General features: G+C 37.7%; 1 protein-coding gene and 1 non-coding gene across 2 annotated transcripts in view; both read right to left on the reverse strand.

Annotated features, from left to right (window-relative positions):
- Window positions 1-25,796, reverse strand: part of LOC134743560 (ATP-binding cassette sub-family G member 4-like) — a 119,676-nt gene that overhangs the window by 42,157 nt on the left and 51,723 nt on the right. The window lies entirely within an intron of this gene.
- Trnak-cuu (transfer RNA lysine (anticodon CUU)) lies at window positions 16,991-17,063 on the reverse strand. The gene has a single exon. It is a non-coding gene; the product is annotated as a tRNA-Lys (tRNA).

A 25,796-nucleotide genomic window follows, 5' to 3' on the forward strand; every position in this document is an offset into this window, starting at 1 on the left:
AGCTAAGTGGGTGAATCTTGAGAATCACTGCTCCAAGAGGGTGAGGAAGGCAAGCGTTTTAGTGTCGCACTGCAGGCTACCATCAGTAGGGAGCAGCAGGCAGGCGAGGTTGAATACCTAGCGATCCCGTCTCAGCCACACTGCGTGAGGGCATATCGTGGTTGAGTGTTTAGTCGAACTCCGAGTGATCGTGACGGAAACTCATATGTTCGTCTGTTTCCCGGCTAAGCGGCAGGCGTGAATGCATTGGCCCACTTTTAAGAAACTGGTGGATGAGTAAGCCAAAAATCAAATATTTTTTCAAGAAAGAAATATAGGTATCATTATAAAAAAGCAAAAGGAACATGGAGACTACAGATGTGCTGTTTCCAAAAGTTCAAAATTCCCACAGAAACTTCGGGGATCGAAACTATCAATTTCCAAAATGAAAGTTTCTTTTATTTCTTGTGATATTTTCCTGGAATTCCCGAAAACTTTTCCGACTTTTTGAAAACTGTCCGCAACTTACATGTCTGTAATGAAGACTATTATTACATGTAAAATCCTTCAAATCATTCAATTGAATGTATACTTTGGCTCGCCCACTTTGTCCGCATTTTTCTACTGACAAACTGGTTGTGTCATAATTATAGAAAATATATTTTTTTCTGTCTAAATTCCCTCGATTTTCGACATGACGCTGGCTGCTATATCGTAAAAGGAAAAAAAATGAAGCCATGGAATCTTTATTAGAAAGTGTTCTATTACAATACACACTGCCAAATATTTAAAATTCTTAAATTCAATATGTAGTTAATTGAGCTAAATTGGCATTGAGATAGCGTTAATTATTTATACAATCATAACATTCATAACGTATTTGTGTGCAGTTGTGCACGCAAACAAACGGTGCTTGCACTGACTCTAGCTTTCTATTTAGAACTCATCTGACATTTTTTCCGCGTGTGCGCAATCTCTTGCAAATTCTTTTTTTTAGGGTTCCGTACCCAATGAGTAAAAACGGGACCCTATTACTAAGACTCCACTATCCGTCTGTCTGTCCGTCTGTCCGTCTGTCTGTCACCAGGCTGTATCTCATAAACCGTGTTAGCTGCTAGACAGTTAATTTTTTTACATATGTGACGTTTTCAACTAAAAGGTACCACATTATCGGCTGTCGATAAGGTTGATTTCAAATTCAATCTTTATGGAAATAGCACCTTATTGACAAGCGACAATAAGTACCCTTTTGGTTGAGAATGGCACATATGATGTACTAGCTGTTGCCGCTATAACAACAAATACTAAAAAGTACAGTGGGAGAGACCGACTGGCACTTGTCCGGTTTTTTTTTGTAAGTAAATTATACGGTAATAATACGGTAAAAGTTAACGTCATTATACTCGTATTTTATCTACGTACCGTACATTTTTGGGGATGAGTAAAAAAGGCAAGACTTACTTTACACAGTAGCAAACAAAGCTGATCATTTTGACATTGCCACCGAGAAGGCACTAAATAAAATGAAGAGTTCCCGAAGCAGCAAACATTTCGTAAGCAAGCGTATGATTTTGAGTTTACATATCTATGATATATGATATCGCGTCTTTAAGAACATAAGAGCGACCATATCATTTTTCTGCTTACCTAAGAAATATCATGTGATATGTAGCACATTATCAGAAAAGAAAAGTATGGTGAAAATGTAAAGCCATTCTGAAGACTAGTCAGTTGCTGTCTGAGTTTTGCTTATCGTACGGTTTTGTGACGTATTAGACCCGTATATAAGCTTACACTGCCTTGAAAGACACTGTTTCCCTTTTTGAAACTATTTGGTGATGACAATCATTTGTTCTAAGGAAGCAACTATTTATTTATTAGTAGCAAATGTGTCAATCAAAATACTTTTTAAAGTACCGCAGTCAAATTTCACTTTTAGAGTAGGTATTGAAGCCTATATAGTATATATCGTTTATCAATGATTGATTATCAATTATGACATGTTAAAAATTGTAAATTTATTTACAAATTTTATAAAAGATAGTAAAGCCTGCCTAGACTATTTTACTGGCAAAAATAATAATTTGTGTAGGTTGAAAGACATCGAATGTTACGGATGTAAACAAGTAGAAAATATTTCGCAATTATAAACGATTTTGCTACAAAAATACCCAATGAAAATTCCTTAAGATGCATAAGATAAATAATTTTGAATACAATAAAATATTTACATCAAAATAAGATGAAGGATTGCGTAGTATACGAATAAGCAATATTTAAAAATGGTCGTTAACTTGGCTCGTCGTACTGACATTTTATTTGACTATACATGAAATATGTAAATTATAGCTATAATGTAAACTGTGTGTAGTGACACTATCATAAGGCCAAAATTTAAGGCCAAATAGAATCTTGTCAGGCTTTATTTCATGTAGTACTTGTTGTTGCCATGTCCCTCTCAATCCACAAACACCAAAACGAAGAATTTAACAAAAAACCGATGAAATATTGGTTCCTAGAAACAATCAATAAATCACCGAGCTTCATCTCGGAAACTGTCAAGTTTTTGGACGTTGTCAATCGTAATCTTAGGAGGCGAATGTACTATGTTCGGGAATTCTTATGATGATTTACGAGATAACACAGATATTACGTCAAATACGTCAATAACATTCTACTTAGGATTCCGTTGAATATGTAATCGCATTACGTCAAGCTTATCTTTATAGCAATTTCTTTGAAAAATACACGTGTGGATAATGAAGACAGTAAAGTAGGTAAATTGTTTTAGCAGATTTACAAAGTTAAGAATGCAGACAGACGCTGAGAAGTTTTTAAAGCCTAGCAATAAACTTCCGACTGACAACACCGTTAAGGAAGACGTGGACGGGATCAACTTAAGTGCTTCGAGAATAAGACAAATCCAGTTACATTATAGGCCAAAATGTACAAAGAATAGTGATGAGACTGCACGTGTCTGAATAGCTAGTACATGGGAGTACTAAATAAAAGTAAGATATTTTATTTCGTCGTAAACAATAGGACATGGAGGAAACAGTGAAAGTTATAAAAAATATAATATATATTAAATCACATTTAAAATCGGATCTATCGCGAATTTATTTTGTTACCTTTATTTACCGACGTTTCGACACGGGTTTCACTGGTCGTGGTCGCGGCTAAGGCTAACTGATGTCCCAGCAAAATGTCAAAACAGAGATTTGTGTGACTACCCGACGAAAAGTGTATTTAAAGTTTGGGGTAGACATCACATTCTCAAACCACCCACTACACATAAATGTTAATTATTGTCAATAGTCCGACACGCAACACACAACATCCGCGCACACATCCGAAGATAGATCCCTTGGCTTTGGATCACTGGTCCCCAAGTTGCCGAAACACAAACAAAACAACAAAAACAAAGGTAACAAAATAAATTCGCGGTAGACCCGATTTAATATGTGTTCAAAATGCGAAAGTTTTAAATTAATAATATCTTGAGGGATATTCAATATAATTTAGAGTACAGGATTCCTGCTCCATCTCATCTCTCATCATATCATTCGAACGCTTTGAATCACCCGTCTTAGAAATTAAAGTGTCGGACGCCCCGGCCCGGCCCCGGGCCGGTCTAACGTGAGTCATCCTTTAATTAGGCTTGCGTATGTCGGTATAAACATAAAGTTAAGTTACGTCATGTCTATTGTGTATCATATGGTGCGGTTCAAAATCGGCTACGCGATATTCTTGGCTCTTAATATTTGGCTACTACTTTACATACTTTCCAAATTAAAAATCCATTTGGCCTTTACTGGTACATATTGGTAATCTTAATGTAGGTAATCATTTGGTTCACACTTCGAAATATTTGTTAAATAAATATTAAGCTACAAGAAACAGATATTGCAATGTCCGTAAAATAAAGTTCCCTATGTTAAGTTTTCGCTGCAGCTTCGTACCTACTTAAAATAAAGTTGCAATGCCCCAATTTGAAGCCGAAAATAGCAACTGACCGTTATTAATGGTAGCAATACTGGCAGCATACGATAATGGCAGTACAGTGGTTTAAGCACGGTTTGAAACTTTGTCATGTCATATTAAATATATTAATAACGGGTCACTCACGTGTTCGTGACGTGTTGTGGTCGTGGGTGTGTCGTGTGTGTGAACATGTCGAGCGTTTTCTACTTAAAACACGTGAGTGACCCGTTATTAATATATTTAATATGTCTGTGTCTCACGGAAGTTTTGTCATGTCGCCTATATGGCGTGGTTATTTCTGTGTGTAGGTAGCTTAGCAACCCCTAATTGATTACAAGCATGGCTCAGTAAACCTATAAAGCCTCTCAATCGTATGACATCTGTATTCTTGTAGGCCGGGTCATTTTAGGTCTTGCCGCCACTCAATAAAGTGAGAAACGGGTCAATCGCTAGTCAAATGGAGCATATTTATAATAGACTCCTACAGAATAATACCTTACCGTTTTATACTTTACATGTGCGAAAATCTTATCAATCGTTCAACTCTGCAGAGTATTGACGAAAAATGCTAGTGTTATCCGGCGTAATAGATGTTGTTGCTCGTAGTAGTTACATACATTTCGGCATTTGACTCATTTGTCACTGAGCGATCCATCGCATCGGTAACTCACTTGACCTAGTGTACCTTTTCTCTTTTCTGTTTATTTTTCCTAAAGCTTCCCATCCTTCCCTAATTGCTTCATCTGAAAAGGCAGATGACGAACTTGCGAAGACTTATGTGTATTTAAATAGCTATCCGACAAGTTATTTGAGGATAAATACATCTTGCCTTGAAATTATCATGTTTAGTTGGGGTCACCAGTTTAGAGAACTTTGGTCAAGGATGTATAACCAGTATAACTTATCATTAATTATTCTCTAGTACGAGTAGGTATAGTAGTTAATATATGCCGTCACTACCTGCGTACACTAAAAAAACTACTTATATATAAAGTATAGAATGACTTCAAATGTATGAACGTATAAAATGAATTTAATCAATAAATATACATACTAAGAACCTATGGAAATATTTATTATTTATAGTTAACTATCATGCTGTACCTAACTACGAAATTATATTTTATACTTTGATCTAGACTTGTGTTTAATTCTAGTAGTTCTGGTTCGTGACTTGAAAAAACATTATAAGTTACAGCTGCTGTTATTATTAGTTACAGCTGCTTCATCTAGAAAAATATTCTTTTGTAAACTTCTTTCGACATTTGTGTTTATGGCTTCCACGCTGCGGTTAAAATGTTATATAAATACTTCGTTGCTTTAGCTAAAATTTTATGAGAATTTAACACATAATGAAAATCGTTATTTTATTCGTTTTTGTAAAAAACGGCACCTCTGTTGATAGAGAGGGGAGCAAATGTCTTCTATAAAGCGAGGCGTAACGTAATAACCGACACAACACACATCGGATGACGCCAACAGATAGGCACGACGCACACGCCAGCCTAAGCTGCCGGTCGCGTTCACTGCGGCCCCGAAACCTGGCCCCGCTCAAACGGTATCCCCAGGCGGTAAGGGTCGTGGGGTTGGATAACGGCCGCGGCTGGTAGCGATAAAGCTGGCCTACAACAGATCACACAGCCGTCCACACAATGACGGCGAACGACCACCCCACAAGGTGGGGTGCGACACTACACAGACTCCACAGCAGGGATGCGGAAGAGTGACTAACGTAATAGCAGTCTCAGATGAATTAAGGTTTGTACTCCCAACAGGCAATTTAGACCGTGATTATTGCGGATGCGGCTGCCCCACGGCTGCCCAGCCTTCTGTCATTACTGGCTGACAAGCCAAAATGACAATAGTACGTCGACAAACGCCGAAAGAAAAGAAAAAATGTACCTATCGGGATGACAGCTGCCACGAAAAGTCACGTGACTATTTCCATACATAATTTTATTTAAGTTTCGATTGGCGTTTTCTATCAACGATTGTCACCTTGACTAGGCCCTCTGGGTGCGTTGACAAGATGCCAATCGTTAACGCTTCGTAGCGTAGCGTAGTTATCTTTCTCTATCACTCTTCCATATTAGTGCGACGGAGACAGTTGCGTTCCGTTGCTACGGAGCGTAAACGATTGGCATCTTGTCTACGCACCCTGATGTACAGAAAACAGACACTATGATACGAACTATCAAAACGAACTGTACAAGACTATTGCCAAAAGAAAAGGTCATCATTTTGTGTGGGTATAATATACGACGGGCAAACTGAAACTGTTAGAATAGAAAAAGGTGAAGTAATGAGGCCGTCACTGTATAGTTTCACATCAAAATATATACGTAACGTAAAAATAGCCATGTCAGATAAACGTCAGTCCATACAATGTGTATGACCATTGGTCATAGAGTTTTGACAGAGGGGAACGCCTGTTAATGGCTACTCCGTTTGGTTATATCCTTCAAGCCTTTTTTGTATGGCGATTTTAGGTCCTGGAAGGTTTTGTATAAAATTCATGAGGTACCCATCAGGATTAAAGTTTTTTTTATGCATAAATATTTATGCAAGAATTTTTAACAGTGTCATGTGAATACTGAGGGATGTCAGAAACTGCTGATATAGAATTTTTTTCAGTATTTTTTATTAACTGCGATGTATCTAAACTTTTGACGTCGCTCTTGTATGACATGCTTCTTTAAGATCATCCGTTAAAGAACTACAAAGGGATTAAATTTGAAATTTTAAAAACAAACAGACGTACGAGCGAGAACTAGGCTTCATTATCCTCGTAAGGCCCACCATGCAGTTTCCCTATTTTTTATTTGAACCTTATTGTATAGAGGATTAGGGTAACTTTCGTTTGTTTTAGAAAACAATGAAAAAAAAAAGAAATGCTACTTAATTCAGTTAGTGTAAGGATCAAATTAGATTGAAACAGAGTGAATATTCTGATGAACATTGGGGCTTACGAGGTTATGAAAATATAACTGAAGCCAATTGTCTGTTGTTGGCTGAGACCACAAATCTTTTTAAATAGTGACACCAAAAAAATCTTGGGTCGAAATCGGAATAACGCTCGACGTACAATTTCCAAATTGCCAGCATTCCGGAAACACAAGTAACGACCTCAAAAAAATTATAAAATTATAGCTTTATAAATTATATTCCTCTTTTGTTATATGATCTCTAAGTGGCCTTTTCTAAGAACTTTCAGTGTTGCCTACATACTTAGGTACAGTCCAGTTATGTAGTGACGGCTAGTGCCGGATCACATCCTTACAAATATATTGTACAGTCAACTGCAATAATATGTTACACAACGAAGGCCGCAAAAATATCTGACACGATTTCATTTGTAGAACCATAAGAGGGTTTCACATATATTTGCGGCCTTCGAAGAGTAACATAGGTATAGGTAGGTATTATTGCAGCCATTGACTGTGACTCTACATTTGGCTAATTTGACCGTCACAATCTATTTGATGCTGGCTGTATAAGCTGTAAAAGGCATTCAAAATTTATTCAAATGACTAAAATGTGTTGTTGCATTTTCGGATAAATAATACGCGTACCTATAGTCTGTAAGAAAACAAGTTTAGAACGAGTTGTTTTTATAGGTATTCGAGAGACATTGTCTAAAAACAATCATTGCAGGATTCATTGCCTAATAAAAACGTGTCAATATTTAATTTGATAAGAAAACATTCCCGCTGTCACCTCAGTTAAATCTCCTAAATATTAGTCACAGTTATTTTGGTTAAATAGATTTCCTTTTGTAATTATCACATTATATGTTAAGGTGATTTAGTGATAGTGTCAGTATGGATGAAATGCAAAAACGAAACCAGCAAAATTTGAAGGGATTTGATTACTGTTATTTTTGACACCGAACACACAAAACAAATGATCGTCTTTGTTTCCTATTTTCTTTCAAATCCCAATTACATTAAATTACCTGAAACTCGCACGATGCACAAACAAATTCACAGACACTGCACAGATAATAATTATCCTACTTCGATAGGATCAGTAAGTTACTGTCACGAAAATGATGAGCGTGGAGCCGATCCGGAGGCTGGTGTGCTACTGACTGGTGGTGTTGCCCGCAGCCGCTCTCTTGGCCGCCAGTCGCTGGCGAGCCACGAACAAAGACCACAGCTGTTCAATGTTTGTGAACCCTAGACGCTGTCATCGATTGACTAATACATTGCCTATGACGTAACAATATATACCTACCCTATAGCCTCAGCAACGCGAAACATACCTACGAAAATATCAGCCAAGCTCACGATCTTTGACATCATTAAAAAAACGTTACGATTTTAAAACAGTCGTAACAATCAATACAATAAAGAGTTTATATAAACATTGGATTGGCGAGTGCATTCTCGGTGCGCGCGTACTGGCGGTTAAGTGAGAGGCGAGATATTCCTCTCGCGGTCTTACATCGATTTCGGTACTTGTGCAAGTCTCTGCCGTCGAGTGCATTCTCGGTGCGCGCGTACCGGCGGTCAGGAGAGAGGCGAGATATTCCTCTTGCGGTCTTACATCGATTTCGGTCATCGCGCAATGTCCCTTTCAGTCGCAATGTTGTTTCGCTCGCACCTATTGCACTGCGGACATGGCAGCGTGCTCACGGCTTGAAAATTAACTGGCCTATTTTGGAGTTAACTTCTGCCTACGACAACTTTACGGTTATAAAAATAAACTAGTTCAGAATAAAAATAGTCTACGGCGAACTTTCGTTTCGTTTATTAAGAATTTATTTCGTAGACGGCGATACCTGAATATTTTAAGCTTTAGCATATTGAATGAAATGAAAAATTAGCCCAAATTTCCTAAAAATCACTAAACATATATATTATTATGGAACACTCTCTCGCTGCAGTTAGTGTTATCAAGTATTATGGTTATGAAAGTTATAAACTTACTCTACAAAATTACTTACTCTACAAGAGTATGTACCTATAATTGTACATAGGTACATCTAAAGTTCATACAATTCCGGCGATCAGACTAGCAAACTTTTAAAACTACATTAGGCAGGGTTTTAAACGAAAGTCCGGGTGTATATACAACTCTACTGTTTTCACCCTATCCCCATGTTGGCTTCATACGTAGATTTTTTGCATCTACGTACGCAGACTCTTCAGACAATAAAGCGGAAAGCCGCTTGTAGAGTAGAGAATACTTTTAAAAGAGTGCAGTGGAAAATCTTCCAATTCCGTTTTCTTTACTTGGAAAGTCAAGTGATATGATGTGATTTATTTCAAAAAAATGTTGATATTGGTATACACGTTGTATGTGATCGCGCTCTTTGTGACACGACACGAAGTGTGTTAAACCATGATAATGAACTGAAAATGCCCTTACCATCGAAAATGTAATAATTCTACAAGTGGAATGGTCTACATTTGTACGTACCTAAATGTAAAAAAAATGTTTATATTACTTATAATGTTTACTTATCATATTATCAAAGTTACCCCTTTTCAGCTCTGGTTATAGTAGATATATTAAAGTTATTTATTTTGTCCACAAGAACTTTATATTGTATGACGCAATTATTTGAATAGAGTAAAAAAATACGGAGCGAAATCTACAAAAAACTTTAATATCTTAAACTAGGATACGCCTCCCTATTTCATAGGCGTTTAAATAACAGATAGGCCGGATAGCTAAAGCTTAAGTAATAGGCAAGGTAAAATTTAAACACGAAATAACTAAAATACAGACACAGGTCACGTCTACATAAATTATCTAAGTACACGTCGCCGAGTGAGATGCCAAGAATTAAAATATGTATAGTTACAAAACAACTCTACATTCAACGTCAAAAAAAAATGTAATTCGATCCCAAGTAGGGATATAGAAAAGCACCCAAAGTGGTCTACTTATGTGTGTATGTATGTGTATAATTATGTGTATGTGGTGTATGTGTGATCCCTACTTGGGATCGAATTACACATTTGGCGTTGAATGTAGAGTTGTTAATTTGTGATCTAAAACTCTCAATCTAACTTATTGAAATGTATTGAATTCTAAGAGCCGGGGTCGTGTCAACACAAGAGTGAACGAGCCAACGGTTCACTGGCCTGGGAGGGCTGCATGGGAATTATGGGATACACTCAACTAACCTAAGGGTCTACCGCGAAAATCAAATTTTCCTTATCTATAATTGGTCAAGCAAATCTTGTCAGTAGAAAATGTCGCGAAATTCAAATTTTCTTTGGGAAGATAACCCGTTGCGCCTACAAATTTAACTATACCTCTCAATCGCTCTGCCATATTCGTGCGGTAGGCAGGCAAATAACGAAAAACGAGACAGGCCGTCTGAAGTACCTAAAGAACTATGTAGCGGGTGCAGTACGATTTCTTACAGTTTCTTCACGATGGTTTCCTTCGCCGAAAAGCGAGTGGTAAATCAAATAATATTTCGTTCATATAATTTTCGACCGTACCTATTCATTATAAGTAAGAAAATGCTTGAAGAACGCAGCATTTTTTTGTTCCAATATTTGCCATGTCATGAGCTGTCAAAAAAAGTATATGAATTGCGCTCATAATTTATGAACAGTTCTCGAGTGGGCAGAAAAGCTGTAAGAAACAGCCATTGCTAACAGTTCACTCGACTTTGAACCAAATGTCCAAGTGTGTAAGGTCCATGGATGGATTTCAGCTAGGCCGGTAGATGTGTTATTGTTATAGCTCAAAAAGCGCAGACGAGTTAGAAGCTCAGGATAACCATCATAATTGCGATATCAAAAAAGTGTTATTACATAAGTTATTAAACCTTTGCTGAAAAATTACTGGGCATTTTTAACCTTAGCTATACCTACTCTGCTACATAAATGTGTAAGCAAGGTCAATAGGGATAGGGACTATTCCGTCCATTAGCGTTTTTCTCACACAAAGCACAAAATTGATAATTTAATCGACAAAGCAGCGATTGCTTTTAGTTTCAGCAATTAAAAGCAAATGTTTTTTTTCCTACGATTAAAAATCAAAGAAATATACGCTTGGGACGGAATAGTCCCTATGACGGAAATAGCCACATTCCCGTTACTCGTAGGTCTGAAAATGCAAAAAAAAATGGTTGCTATGCTTCTGCCTATTAAACTTTTATTTGTGTCTTGGGTGTTTTTTATGTATTTGTAAATATATTAATAATAAATATATCGTTGTCTGAGTACCCACAACACAAGCCTTCGAGCTTACCGTGGGGCTTAGTTATATAATCTGTGTAAGAATGTCCTATAATATTTATTATTTATAAATATTATAATAATGTATAAGGTGTCGCACGTATAACCTTAAAAATCCAGTAATTTCGATTTCAGCTTCAAAGTTTATATTTTCTTTTTATTTAAGTTTTTTGTTGTGCCACTATAGGTCTGGAATTTCTTCATAGGAAGGCAATGCACTAACACTAATCCAGCAGATAAATAGCTGCAGCTGGACCATGAGTACTAGCTTTACGGACATCAAAGTGACAATCCTCGCGTTACCAAAAACCTAAATTAATTAATTAATAAGTCAGTTCTTTGTGAGCAAAATGTATGTGCTGGGATGAGATGGACTTACACAGGCTCCCCTTAGCTAGTTCCCAAACCACGGCCTGAGGTAAGCATCTTAGTTCTGGACATTTATCTGCTCTGTGCTTTTGGTTCTTGGAAAATTGCCGGAGGAGCGGAAGGTCGGCCCTGGGTATCATGTTGAAAGCCCTAACCTGAGCGTCCGATTCGGCAAGCAATAGCAGTAGCAACAGGCCAGTTAGGTCATTGACCGGGTCGTCTGCTTGCTCGTTCTTTAGTCGGGTGAAATCTAATTTGCCTGCAAACTTACTGTGAAGTATTCGCTACAATAAGGTAGCAGAATTAAAGGCTTGAAATTTATTTCCCTGAAGTTCCGTTATTTTCTTCGTTACTTAATTTATACCTATGTTGATCCTTCGGAATTTTCTAAGCTGACGATTTATCGACGTGAAACTTTTAAGCGATGATTGAATACCTAATCTAGAAGTATTCTGATTTGCAATGACAAAATGTCATCATTAATTTCCTGATGAAAATATCACGTTTATAATGACACCCCCTCGCTTTGTTCTATCTAATAGTCGCTGCGCTGCACAGTTAGCTCAAACGGACTTTAGTAACTTTTATATTTAAATAAAAGTAAAGGATGACTCACGTTAGACCGGGCCGTGTCCGGGCCGGAGCCTCCGGCGCTTCCTTTTCTATGGAAAGCATCACGTGATCACCTGTCATGTCATAGAAAAGTAAGCGCCGGAAGCTCCGGCCCGGACACGGCCCGGTCTAACGTGAGTCATCCTTAAGACAATAAACCGTCCGATTGTAACATAACCTACATATTTATATTTAGTGAAAATCGCAATCCTGCGCAAATCGTTTATCTCGTGTATCACAGAAAATAGTAAATTGATACGATTGTTTTGACGATGCACTGACTATACAATACAATCATAATAATTATCAATTATGATCGACACTAGTTTGCTATTGTTTTGATATTGGATATCGTATAAACATGTTAGTGTATTCATTCACAATTTTTTTGAACTGCATTGACGTATTTTGATGACATTATTATTTGACCTCTGATCTTGAATTTCACAGTTTTTGTCAAGATTAAAAAACCTAACAGGCTAAGTAGAACGTACACAAACATCAAAATGCCATCCAAATGATTGTAATGAGAGTAAGAAGCACGATAACTAAATGACATCATTCGGATATCATTCTAATATCAGTGTACGTTCGAATTGGTCTCTAAGTCACGCGCTACAATCAGTGTAATAGTCTTTAAGGGGCTCACTGACTCCGCCGGACGATATCGGCCTGTCAGTTGTTCGGAACTGTCAAATTTTTGTTCTAACTGACAGGCCGATATCGTCCGGCGGACTGATGTCAGTGGGCCCCTAACTACATAAGTTCCTATACTAAACACACTTGACACCTATCAATTTTTGTTGAAAATGCAACTCAAACATCCCTCGATGACACATGCATGTCAAAATTGCCTATATGTATATTGTATCTGTGGAACCTTTTCTTCTTCCACCATGACTTGATAAACTAAAAGTAGCTCTGTACGATTTAATTATTAATATAAATAAAAGAAAGTGTGTATTAAATCATCTTTAATTCAATAGAAAAAACCTGTGCCCCATATTATATTTCATCAATTTTAAATGTCGTATTTTCGACAAAATAACATAATTATACTAGTTTAACATTTGTGTAGTACGGCTACGTTCTCAAGTGTCACACTAGTATATTTTATTTTGTTGAAAATACATTCAAAATTATTAGGTTATGTCGTGTAAACCGATTGTCACAAGGACAATATGATGTATCTACTGGGCGTGCTTGATTCACTGATGTTCCTTCTTTGTTTAATGATTTAAAGAGGTTATCACATTGATGCGGTTGCCACAAGAGGCATCAGTGGTTTAACCACCTAACAGCCAACTCAAATCTCCGCTTGCAGCATCAGACTGTGTAAATAAATACTCAGAGACAAAAGGTGTCGTATTGCACATATGTTTGTCTGTATTATCAACATGCATATTGAATTAACAATAACTGTAGCAAGTAGCAGACGACGACTAATATTTTGGTAAGTAATTTAATTATTCGTATTAGGCGTAGTACTTAGTATACGTCAGCCAAGCAAACAGACATTGTTATCTTGTTATTGATGGTGGAAAACTAGTGCACGTCGCCTGATGCAAAACAGATCGTATTTTCGCAGCGTACTACGTAGGCGAGCAACACGCGAACGCGAAGCAGCGCGGCGCGGTGCGGGGTGAATCAATCCTTTGATACCTATAGAAGTGCCCCACGTGGGCGATCTCGTTGCGGTTGCGAACGCGAACGCCTTGGGCCCGCCGCGTCGCTTCGCGTTCGCGAGTGTTCGCCTACGTAGACGCAGCGTTGTCCTCATATTTCAGCGTGTATCCCGGTAGCGTTCTCTTCTCAGTTGCCGCTTTGAAGAAGTTTAGTTAAGTAAGCCAAGGTGAACAACTCGGACTTATATTTTGACATCAATATGATGTAAGTTTGTTAATACATGTACGAACAAGTACGATCGAAATTCACGCGCAAAAATGTCATCATTTAGATATCAGAATTTAAGTTCGAATTGGCCTCAGGGTCCTTATCCTATGAACGCAAGTAATTATTATTTAGAGGTCTCAAATGCGCCTTAGCGACCCTTTCGGTGCTAAGGATCCGATGCGTTGACAGCTTTGTCTCATAATTTGTCAACGCAGAAGCCCTTTAGTCCCCTTTACACGTGGGTATAAGGTATTTAATATAACCACAGAAAGATTAATGCCTTGTCATAAATGAAGGTAGAATCTTGGCATGTAAGATAATCGTGACACAAACATAAAGATACATTTTGCTAGAGAACGATGATGGCGATGATGAACGATGAACGGCGAACCAAGCGATGTCAAAAGGACTAACTAAACTTACTTATCTCACTCAAAAAAAATATAGTACCAGCTATGATTGCCAACTGCACTTTTTTATTACATGCTTTTTATTAACTTGCAATGTATATATGTATATAACTAACTATGTTTGTACGAGTCAAATCTTGCAAGTTAAAGACTAGCAGTGGGTCTTTAACTTGCAAGATTTGATCCGGTCCGATGAAGCTGAAAATTTGCATACGTACATATGTAAGCTGGATGGCAAATGTAATATTGTGGTACCATCGAGCTGATCTGATGATGGAGACAGGAGGTGGCCATAGGAACTCTGTGATACGCAATCAATTGTGTTTAGGTTTGTTAGAATAGTCTCGATGATAATAGTTGCCTGTTGAAAGAAAAGTACAATCAGCGATAAAAGCAAAAATGAAATTTTGGACAAAATACTTATTTGTAGGTACCTACTTGGTTTTTATATCTCTAATCCTTCGAAACATGAAAATAAACAAACAGCCGCAGTTTACTCATCGCCTCGCGGCCACGTGCTGTACAAAGTCCCTCCTTTGTTCCCGGTACACTCAGCGGCATATTGCACTCGAAGGTGGGTGATTCTCAGAGTTCGGTTCGGTTGAATGTACTCTAGCTATAGAGCTAGGAAAAGTATCTAGGACGACCTGCCGTCTCAATTCCGGTATGTCTCTGCTCTGGTAGCATCTTAGTGGACTAACAGAGTTAAAATATTCACTCTGTAAATTCAGTAGGTTGACATGATTTTGATATGTGTACCTAATAATGTTACTTTTTAAACGAGGAATCAATAGAGGAAAGCAAACTTATTTTGTTTGAACAGCGTTTTAGAATAACCCTTTATGAGCCTTTATCATTGTGCGGTTGCGACATAGCAACTAAGCGTGTGAGTGGTGTTGTGTGACGATAGTCATTTCCTGATTCGTTCGGTTTTGCTCTACGTAAAAACTAATATTACGCATTCACGGAAGCTCATATGCATTAATACATTAAATAGAAATAAAGGCAAGTATTGGCGTATAAGTGCCATATTTAATTGTTCGGATATAATAATATACCTACTGCACTTGATGGAAAAACCGCTCTTCACTCAAGTACCTACTTTAATTTATTAAGTTGAATTGAAGTTCAAATGTCACATTTTTGACCCCCTCCCGCCCTCTAAACCCCTTGAGTCGATAACTGCTACTCTTGATATTTGAAGACTGAAAGTCCTGAAACGAAGGTACCTATTTCCTACTTTCACATACCTAATAATCTGTCGCGAATGTCGCGATATATCTAGTGGTGGTAGTGCCTAAAATGTTTAAAACTTTAACCTAACTACGGACTAGTTTTGTAAGTAGTCCACCTTTTTGAATGGAAGCAAAAAAAATCTATGCCACATAGGTCGCATTTAAAAGAAGCGAATGACATCTCATTAATTAACATCGGTTCAATCGGTTTGGCTACGTATCTAACGAGTAACGGAAGTATGTAATAATAAGGATAAATGCATCATTCCTACTGCTAGTATCATAGCCTTCGTGTTGGCTTTGCTATAGTCACGTAAAAAGATTGCTCGTTCCGTTCCCTGTTTGTATAATTTCAAGCCACGCGTTAGACGAAATGAAACGACAATAACGGCATGAAGGAAATTCACCAATTTTGCACTTTCTAACCACGTATAAGGTTCGTTATAGAATGCAACCCGCAGAGTGCAGCAGCGTCCAAACATCTGTGCGCGTTTCGTTTGAGTCGACATTAGGCAATTGGTGTTAAGTATGTTAACAGCCGCAAATTGTTCCAATTGATGCGTCTATGCCGATTGACAACGGCACGAATTGCTTTAGTATACCGAAGATCAGTGGCGTAGCTAAGCGTGGGCGAATGAGGCCTTTGCCCACGGCCTCGCACTCAGGAGGGAGGCCTCGCAAAGCCAACCTTTTTATTACCTTGGTTTACGCCCACGACTAGATTGATCCACGCCACGCCACTGCCGAAGATCAACTAGGATCAAAATTATATAGGGATAATTGATAGGAACTTGCGATATAGGTTCTACAGATGGCTGTGGTAAGAGGTCAAGTCCATAGGAGAGCAACACTTCATTTTACGTATGTACCTACATATGTCGCAGGGATACGGTAAAAAGTGATAATTAATTAAAAAGTGAGAACCTCTAATGCAACTCGTGTCTTTGTTTGGTCCTGTGATTGATTGCTAGAGAATGCCATTTCAGCGCATCTCCACTACCTGCATCTTAAGGCACATATTGTAAGTTTTTAGGCACACTTAAGTAATCTACGACAGTATTTTATAAACGAAATAAATATCATACCTATACAAAGGAAATAATGATCAAGGCCTCCAGTGCCCGGGGGGTTTGTTCTTAGAGTATTTTATAACTATTATTACACAGCTAACTCTAACTCTCGCCTGTATTGTTACATGGGCCTTTTATTTTTATTAATAAATACCCATCGTCGTTCAGATTCCTGCATTTTGATTTATACCCCCTGTTGTGAGGCCTACCATCTATCTACCCCCTCACACTGGCGCCCAACGTGGGGCACGAACCCACAAATCTGAGATTAAGAGACTCATGCTCTACCGACTGAGCTAGCCGGGCAAAAAATTACCCTTCTCCTAGCGATTTCGCTAAATACAATAAGAGGACAAAAGCATCTTTAAACAAACATAGCACCTGACGAAAGTTCTTGTTTAAATTATTATTCCCTTATTTAACCGGATCGCTATAGAAGACCGCGACTGTACGTTTTCATTAAGCGCTTCAATTTATCAGGACGAAAATCGTACTTTATATAAATAGGTACATACTTGTCATACACACAATTACGTCCTCCGGGAAACAAGACCCGCAATTAACACGAGAGGGACGAATGCCAAGCGCGGGTTGTTACGTAATGCAGAGTTTTAGCTAAGACGATCCCCGGACTCGTAAATAGACCTGAGTCAGTATTTTGACATTTATTGTGTGCTGAATAGAAATATGCTTTTTCGTCGACGTAAATACGAGTCGTACCCTATGATGGTCTTTAAAATAAAAAAATATATATGCCGTGCTTCTCCACATTGACCTTCATTGAAATAATAATCCAGGAATCGAAAAATGTCACACGACACGACACCTTGTTCTCTGGAGCCCTTATAAGCTGGAAATTTACTTTGGCCACAAATGATTCTCTCATAAGCACACGTTTATTTTTCAGAGAGAAAGGGATGAATTATGTCTACTATCCAGCCATATGAGTTACCAGTCTCTATCTCTCTCTCTCTCTCTCTCTCTCTGACTACCGTATTTTCTGCGATGATACAAGTTCGCTTTGGCCTACGCAGTTATTTGCAGCGCAAGAGGAGCTTATAACAAAAATCCTCAATACATGAAAACAAAATAGTTTACACAACTTAACTCTTGATGAACAAACCCGTTCGTATTTTAGGGCGTATTCCCTTTAGGTACCACTTCGTAACTCTGATGTTCGCAATTCACATCGACTTATTTGACCAAAGACGGCTCTGCATCTTTTTGTTTTGTTTATGTTATTAAAGAAAAATATAGAACACAAATGATTTGGAAAATAAAACGCATATAAAACGCTGTTCGTGTAGCGCTCCATTTTTTTCATGTTTTCTTTCACTTTTACAGTTAATGAAAACAAAATAAACTAACTAGAGATACCTAATCCTTGAGAGCTCTTGCAACTTTAAACACCAGTTTACCACGGCAGGACTAGGTACCTATATAATAATAGTTACCTACGCGATATTATGTCAACCAACCTGACCACGTGAGTCCCGACATGTGATGTGATTGACTCACTCAATAAAAAGTGTATTTCCACAACCTGGCTTTCCACCATGCTTCCACGTAACATGTACTCGTAGGTGCTTATAATCGATATTCATTGTTTTCCATGGGCTATATTTACAATACAGTAGAAAACACGTCACCTGTTTCTACCTCCGGGTATCTACGAGCATGTTTGGTTTTAAGAGTGTTTGGATAACCTAATTTAACGTTTCTAGAACGCGTAACACGCTCAATTTATAACACTTATTTTTTAATAATAAATAAACTAAGGACGCTTCAATATACGTAGGCGTGAAATTATAAATAGGTTAAAATATTAACAAACACAACAGATGTGCTTAGTTAGAGGACGTGAAAAGGTGATATTTTTTCTTTATAAGGCGGTCGAAAGATAAAGAATTAACTATTTACTATAGCAGTCTGTCTATTCACGATAGCATTAGTATTAGTACTTACTATACATAAGTAATTAGTAATAACTTAGAAACTTCTTAACAGTTTTCAGTCAGTTTTCTATAGGTAATATTCATTAGTTACATTTATAATAAGCGAAGATGGAAAGTGTGTACGCGGTTTGCACACATACAAAATAATTGTACCTAGGTGTAACTGCAAACGGGTCTATCCCGAAGTAACTTTTGTTAAGTCCCAGAAAAATCCCAAAACAGAGAGGAGCCTGTTTTAACTACCCGAAAAGTCTACATAAATGTGGGAGTAGACATCCCATATTTTATCCACCATACTTCATTTCATATATGTTGCCAACAGTATTATTGTTGTGTATCGGACGATTAAAAGTATCATCAACATCATCGACATCATCGTATAACCTTATTCGTATGATATCTGGTTTTATAGTAGGTACCTAAATTTCAATCCCGACACAGTATCTGCGGATATTTCATCTTTCTTTATCTTTGAAGCACACTCATCGAACTCGAGTCGAGTATAGTCTTGAATATTCTTGACCTCCCTTCAAGTTGGTATCAACGATCGATGTCAAATGTCAACCTGTGTAAAGGGTGCACTGACTATCAGTCCGCCGGACGATATCGGCCTGTCAGTTGTTCGGAACTGTCAAATTTTTGTTCTGCCTGACAGGCCGATATCGTCCGGCGGACTGATAGTCAGTGGGCCCTTTTACTCTGAAAGTCTGAAACGGCCTAGCCATTATGACAACCTTTGATAGAAAACGCCAATCAAAACAATAATGTATGTAAATAGTGACTTTTCGTAACATCGTCATCCCGATACATTTTTTCTATTCATTAGGCGTTTGTTGATGTACAGTTGTCATCTTGGATATGCCCCCTGTTATATAATTACTTTTTTTTATTTAAATTCAGTTAGACTTGGAGTTAGTCTACTTCTAGTCTAGTCTAGTAGTACTTCAGATTAAGGCCCAGTTGCACCAACCACATTTAACAAACAACAGTAAAGTATGCCCGTGCAATAAAATTTAGCGAACGCTTTAACGGTGACAGACGGTTTGGTGCAGCAAAATAATTAGGTAGGTATGTAAACTTTACGTAAAGTATTACTACCTACATTTTTTTTAAATAGGTAAATAGGTACATCACTATCGATCGTTTTAATTGAGGCAAGTAACTATATTCATTATTTAAAGCTCATCTCTCAATGTAACGACAGACGGCAACGGTAAAAGATATCTGAACAAATAATGATCAGATTATCTACCTACATTGAAGATGGTTTAAGAAAGGATATCTTATTAGAGAGTAACACGTAACACAAATTACGCTGTTTACAACCTATGTATTCACGAATACCTACATCCTGGCACAGAGTACTCGCCAACATTATATTGCATGACTCGCGTTCATCACCCCATTACAACTATTACGCCACTGCCACAGATCGCTTGGGAACCCACTAGATTACTTATTATACTGATTACCGAACAGCGTCCCAGAAGTAAGATTTAGTGGAGCCTTAAGGTGCTTTAGTGGAAAAGGTGAAAACGAAACTTTTTAGGTAAATACCTACTTATACAATCAAATAACCTTTTCACCTCAACAGCTCGAACAATGGTGCTTTTATGCTTAAAAACAGTGAGCAAAATTCAAAATCGAATTTTGCTTTGCTTTATTCTTGTTTGCCACCGACTGAATGAATGAATGAATGAATTTATTTATTACAGACAACGTTAGGTCAACATATTGTTAGTTTTGAGCTTAATCTACTTATAATCTACATGTCAGTTTACTAACGCTAATAATAAATGTATATAAAAGTGATTTGGTCCTTTACACATCATTCATCTTTCATTTCATCTCATATCATTTCATATAACTAATAATAATATAATATAACTGATATCTCTTATATTTCAGCTTTGGTCATTTTACACATAAGAGGACAATCAAACTTATTGGCTATCATGCTTAAAATCCTGTTATAATGCAGCGTCTAATGGAGAGGTATTCTACGAGCACGACGCGACGCAAGGCGATCTTGAACCTTCCATATTCATTCCATCATCATAGGTATGAGCCGTTTTTGCCGCAAACATGGTGAGGGGCAAATACCTGGCATTTACCAGTTCTCAGTAACTGTAATCTGGAAAATAATCGCCAATTATGGTGAAGTAGGATTGCAATGTAGTGCTTGAGAATTATAAATAAGATAAGTTGACATTAGTGCTCAACGAATGAGGAAGTTGCTGAACCATGGCGCCAACATCGCATCATCTTGCCATTCTGAAATTTCATACGTACTTCGGCATTGATCTATGTGCACATATAAATACCTACTATATAGACAGATGAAAAAATAAATGAATCAGGAGCACGGTATTTATACAAGTTGTTCTATAAAGCAACGATTATACGAAAATGGCTGACAAAGCAGATCAGAAACTATTACAGGCAACTAAAGCAACCCTTTACAGAGAGAGCTTTCTTTCCATTATCATGTCTTTCAAATGACTGTGACAGGGCGGACAGACAAACATAAAGACATTATAAAGGGTTCCGGTTTTGGAACCCTAAATACATCCTGTGTTTTATCTGAGACTGATGACTTGTCTTGTATGATAAAGTCGCAAATCTCAATAAAATCTGCCAGTGTTAGTGACCCTAATGACGCACCATCATACCAACCCGGTGCGCGTGCACCGAGTGCACTGAAAGCCGGACCTTGCCGACCGACGGAAACCGCCGACCAGCACGCATTGACCTGCTTATAACTTATTACTGTAACTACCCAAGGCCCAGCTAAATTAGTTGGTATTGTTCGAATGAACAATGATTATAAACAGTGTCATGTTAAGTTCATGTTTTTATACAAGCGTTGTGATTTTTGAAGATAACGTACGGTTGATTAGTGAATGGATTGCTGGCCAGTAGAGCATCGTGCATATGCTATTGAGGCGTATTGTATAAATGGATTTTCACTTGGAATTTTAAATAATTTCGGAATATGCGGAATTGGAGAAGTGCGTATTTAGAAAATGTGATATTCAAAATATTCAAGACCGAACGAACCAAGCCCTAACTAACTTACTCGTACGTACACTGACATCAAATGATATCGGAATGATGTCAATTAGTTATCGTGCTTCTGACTCGCGACAATACAAGTACGGACAAGTAGGTACAGTCGCCAACAGCTATATCGGACAGCTCACAAATATCTGAACACGCCTCTATTGTCAAGGCGTTAGAGTTCGTGTTCAGATATAATTTGAGCATCTCGGCCGCTCCGATATATCTCATGGGCGATTGTACGAGCGAAATGCACGATATCTAAATGACATCAGTTCGATTAGATGTCATTCTGATATCAGTGTATGTACATTCGAATTGGCCTGTAAATAAGTACTTAAACAATTTAAGTAGCGGAAGCTTTGATGATCGTCATAAATATTTCCAATGACTGACTCTCTGTTGACTCTATCCACTCATAGTGAAGAATTGATGTCAAGAAAAAGTCAGCTGGACTAAATGCCCGTTGCTATGTCAATCAATAGTGCCAATATTCTTGGAAGTCTCTTTGGCCATCATGACTCCTCCTAGTTCGTACCTAAGTATGCCATTATCATTAATGAATATTCAAGATTGCAATCAAGACTGGACTAGGTAATAGAGCAAAGGCGAGGGGAAAATGAACCCAAGTCAATTCTTACATGAAAAGAGAAAGGTATAAAATAAGAACTAGTCTAATAAATTCCCAAACAAAGTTACACTGACTAGATTGAAATGTTTTGTACTAAGTAAATGAGTTTCAGCTCATTGGATTTGGCAGAAAATTATTAAACTGGACTAAATCAACAATACTTTTGAAAACGAAAAATACGATAAAAGTCGCCATCAGATATACCTATCGGAGCGGCGAAGGTGCTCAAAAATACACGAACATATGCACTTTACCGTCTTGATATTTAATACAGGCTTTGTTCAGATATATTTGGTGTAACGATATATCTGATGGCGACTGTACTTTAAATTGACGTTAACTACCTATAGTTGGTCAAACCAAATTGTCAGTAAATAAATATAAAAATAAACTATACTCATCGTTTTCTTTTGGGTGCTAGTACTAGTGTAAGAAATAGACTAATAGGTACCTATGTCAGCTACGGTCACAATAGACCTAGGAGGATATAACCAAACGGAGTAGCCATTAGCAGGCGTTCCCCTCTGTCGAAAATAGTCGGCCAATGTTCAATACACAATGTATGGAATGACGTTTATCTGACATGGCTATTTCGAAAAAATCGGCAGACTTTTTTTGTACAGAAAATTACAGACGTGGCGTCTCCGTTTGGTTATATCCTCCTAGCAATAGACAATAGTCACAAAGGAATGCTAGCGCGGTTAACTGTTGCAAAGGTTGAAAGCCTGATTGCAACTCGGCCGGTGCGCGTGCACCGATTGACTCGCAAGCTAAGACGAAAGTGGAGGACCCGCGCGAAATCGCCTTTTCATACAAACGTAGTCCTCATTTTCCTCTCTGGATATTAACATTATTGAAAATATTTTTACACAATCTGTTGATTGATTTTTTTCGAATTTTTAATTATTATAAGAGTTAGGAAGTTTGTATGAAAACTGTTTTTCTAAAAAATCGAAAAAGTCAAACGTAGGGGTAGCTATAATAACATAGCTATGTTTAATATACATCTGTTTTTCGCTTCTAATTTACACAATAATCAAGAAAACGAAGAAGTCAGGCGGCTGCACTCAAGGGCTATAAGGTCGAAGAGAGTTCCCCAGGGCTCGCACCTGGGACCTTTTCTATTTGTCTTATATGTGAATGATATTGATACTACCTACCTAGTCTTCATCCCTTTTACGCAGACGACAATAAAATATATAAGACTATTAGTAATTATGATGATTGCGTTGCGTTACAATCCGATTTGTCACAATTTGAGGACTATTGTCAGCGAAATAATTTGATTCTAAACGCTGAGAAATGCTACACTAAATATCACGTTTTCCCGTAAACAGAATCCTAGGTACTTTTGATTATAAATTAGTGGGAAGCAGTGTTTCACGTGTGTCGTCGATCCGAGATTTAGGGATTACTCTGGACGCTAAACTCTCCTTTAATGAACATATAGATATTATTGTGGCGAGAGCATATAAAAAATTAGGAATGATCTTGCGTTAAGTAAACCATTAACGTTAAGTCTTGTATTACTCTTTCGTTCGTAGTATTTTGGAGTTTGGCAGTGTTGTTTGGAGCCCACATTTTGGTATTCACAAGTCTCGACTTAAAAGGATTCAGTTTTTTTTGTAAGTCTTGATTATAGAATCGGCCGCTAAGTCTCCCTCCTTTGGAAAAAAGAAGAGCATAACTAGATGTTTTATTTTTATTAATTATTAGAAACCACATAGACTCTTAGAAAACATTTCCTTCAAAATTTCTCGGTTCCACTCACGTTCTAAACCCACTTTTTCTATTTCCTCCTGTGGCATACAGTATGCTGAAAACTCTTTCTTTCGGTGCACTTGTAATATGTATAATGAATCGCTCAATTATATAGATACTTTTGTTCATAATTTGTCCGTTTTCAAGAGATTGATTAGTCACTATTGTTACTTTTTTTTACGTGTAGTACACAACTAAACGGGTTATTTATAATTAAGTAATCTACAATTCTTTATAATAGTTTTGTTATTAATGTATGAAACTATAGGCCTATTTCCAAGAAACTATTTCTCGTTACTACTCTCGTTCTAGTTCGAAGGAACACTAGTTTCTCTTTTTTTTTTTATACTGGCTGTCATACGCTCTTGTTTGAAAATATATGCGATTCTAAGCATCCCGGACGTTTAAGCCCAAACGACGACATTTCCAACACAAAACACAAACCATTATTTTGAAAGTTGTCAGTTTCCAATGCGCTTCGTTTATTATACAAAGCACTTGTTGAACTACGAGTACGAACTGTTGGAGTCCTCACCTTTTTCCTCCCTTGTCATATATATAGGCTACTAAATTCTTTGTGACTAAATACCACTGGTTCTGGCCAGGGGGGTGTCACTGCGCAGTTTAGGTATATTTGGCCGGCGCACCGCCCGAGACGGTGTATGGCAGTGGGCTGCTGCTCGGCTCGCACGATAGTCGTGTCACGTGGCGCTCGCGCAAAATTGTAAATAAGCAATGGCTTCGAAACCTAAATCGCGATCTAATCTGTATAAAAGATAATGTTCTGTTTACGGATGTCTGAATAAACGGAAGAACAAGGAAGCAGAAAAAACCTTTTTTTTAAATTCCGGACTATATTGACCGACATATTTTCAAAGGAATAAGTACTTCTAGGGATCCCTTATAGGGATAAGTCCGCCTTTGTACATTGTATATTTTTTTGGTGTTTTATTGTGTTTGTAATCTGTCTTAGAGTTCGCTAAATTTTGTACAATAAAGTGTTTACATACATACATACATACTTCTGTGGCATACCTACTTCCGTGAGAATCAGACATACTATCTCCGGCTAAAAAATTTATGTTTACAGAATCAACGTTTGTAATTCCTACATATTTATCTTAAAAATAATAAATCAGTAGGTTACAAAAACTTGTCAAGTGACAACCCCGTGCCGACACTCGGAGCTCGGTCATAAAACTGCGGCGCGCAAAGAAGATTCACGGTTCGTGCGCGGTTATAAGTTTCAATTTTGCTTGCAGGCGGCGAGTGTAGGTATAATTTTATACCTAAATCTGGCTTTTGTGAAGGAGTGAATTTTCTGTACGGTAGTACTATTAGTTATTCTGTGTTCTGGCGTACCTTGAGATAGTTGGCGGACCCTAATTATCAAAGGCTTGTGCACGAAAGATTGTGCACCCGTTTTAAAATTTAATGTAGTTTAAATTAGGATAGGTTAGTTTGTAATCTTCCTACCGTCAGATAATTCACGAGTAAAGGGGCCCACTGACTATCAGTCCGCCGGACGATATCGGCCTGTCAATAGAACAAAAATTTGACAGTTCCGAACAACTGACAGGCCGATATCGTCCGGCGGACTGATAGTCAATGGGCCCTTTAACTAACGAGATT

Source organism: Cydia strobilella, chromosome 1 (genome assembly GCF_947568885.1).
Source record: "Cydia strobilella chromosome 1, ilCydStro3.1, whole genome shotgun sequence".
NCBI lineage: Eukaryota > Metazoa > Arthropoda > Insecta > Lepidoptera > Tortricidae > Cydia > Cydia strobilella.